Source organism: Panulirus ornatus, chromosome 61 (genome assembly GCF_036320965.1).
Source record: "Panulirus ornatus isolate Po-2019 chromosome 61, ASM3632096v1, whole genome shotgun sequence".
NCBI classification, from domain to species: Eukaryota; Metazoa; Arthropoda; class Malacostraca; order Decapoda; family Palinuridae; genus Panulirus; species Panulirus ornatus.
In genome coordinates this window covers 3,684,024-3,685,614 of record NC_092284.1, presented here as the reverse complement: position 1 = coordinate 3,685,614, position 1,591 = coordinate 3,684,024, and the positions used below count along the sequence as shown (strand labels likewise).

The window sequence follows — 1,591 nt, the reverse complement described above, 5'->3', positions numbered from 1 at the left end:
TGAATAATAATTTTAATAGTAAGATTGCCAAAGGTTTCCCTATTTTTTTAACATATTATATTTACCGTTTTGATATTCTATGTGCTGATTTTAATACTAGATTACATTGTCATACATTGTAGAATCCCATTTTTTTTTTTATTTTGCTGGCTTTTTCCTGGTGGTTATGTGAATAGCGACTGTATTAGTAAGACTGTCAAAGTTGTCATCATTTTCAACGTATTACGTTTACTGGTTAGATATTTTATTTGGGTGATTTTATAACTAGATTAGAGGGGGTCATCCATTGTAATATCCCATTTTGTTTGGGCCAGTTCCTGGGGGTGAAATAAATGGTGATTTTTAACAGTAAGTACCTAGGGCTAGTCTAGATTGATGGCTAGTTCTAATTACTTAAAGTCTTAGGACTATTATAAGCCAATAGACCACCGTCTATTGGATTGTTATATGATAGGATCTTAATGATATATATCCCTTTGGTACATTGTGGCCCAAGAATTTAGGTAACCGGGGGCAATATAGATTGATGGCTAGTTCTAATTTCTTAAAAGTCTAGGCCTATTATAAGCCTATAGGGATAGACTACCGTCTATTGGAAACCTTCTTTTATTATGTGATAGGATCTTAATGATAGATATCCCTTTGGTACAATGTGGCCCAAGAGTTTAGGTAGCCGGGGCAATGTAGTTTGATGGCTAGTTCTAATTTCTTAAAAGTCTAGGCCTATTATAAGCCTATAGGGATAGACTACCGTCTATTGGAAACTTTATTTCATTATATGATAGAATATTAATGATAATTATCCCTCTATCAACGGTTAAATTATGAAAGTAATTCAAAACTCTAAATTTTGAGGCTATAATCGAAGTCTCCCAATATTTCTTTTTACGTTTCATATAGAGTTATTACGGTAAGTATGCTCATTAAATGAGTTCAACTTTAAAGAAAAAAAATATTTTCAACATATGAAAGTCTAACAGAGAAGATGTGTATAAAGATTAATTAATTGATTAATTAATTTATGGAAGTCGGTTCGTACTGATGACGTCAGAGGTAATGGCCGACGGGGGAGAAAGATGGACCAAATGTTTTCTTTATAAAATTGTGAATTTGACGCGTTTCCAAGTTACTCCGGAACGTGAGACGAGGCAGGTAACGAGAATATAATCTTGTGCTTCATCAGGACATGAGAGTTGGGCCATATTTGCCCCGTGTGGCCGTCAATCAACGTTTAAAATGAGATCCACAAGTGGAGGGAAAGATGGCCGGTGAGTTATGTTGGCATTTCCTAAAAAATATTTTTCCATCTGAAATTTTGGGAATATCTTTCACATATGGTACTTAATGTATATAAGAATGTATATTAACACAAGAATGTGTATTAATTGAACATGTTTTTCCATCACGGAAATTTTGGGGAATATTTTTCACATATGATGCTTAATGTATATAAGAATGTGTATTAACACAGGAATGTGTATTAATTGAACATTACATGTATTTTTATGTATTTAAGGTTGAATGAGGATGTATATTGTATTTCCTACTAGTCTTTTTCGCCGCCATTTTAAGCCGATATTTTTCTCTGAAT

General features: G+C 33.1%; 1 long non-coding RNA gene across 4 annotated transcripts in view; it reads left to right on the top strand.

Moving 5' to 3' along the window:
- Nucleotides 1-663: 663 nt before the first annotated feature.
- Nucleotides 664-1,591, top strand: part of LOC139767465 (uncharacterized) — a 241,673-nt gene continuing 240,745 nt past the window's right edge. For 2 of the 4 annotated variants that reach the window (XR_011717135.1, XR_011717134.1), the window contains exon 1: nucleotides 664-1,268. This is a non-coding gene — a long non-coding RNA (uncharacterized lncRNA). The remainder of the gene's footprint in view (nucleotides 1,269-1,591) is intronic. The other 2 variants (XR_011717132.1, XR_011717133.1) reach the window with 2 other exon arrangements.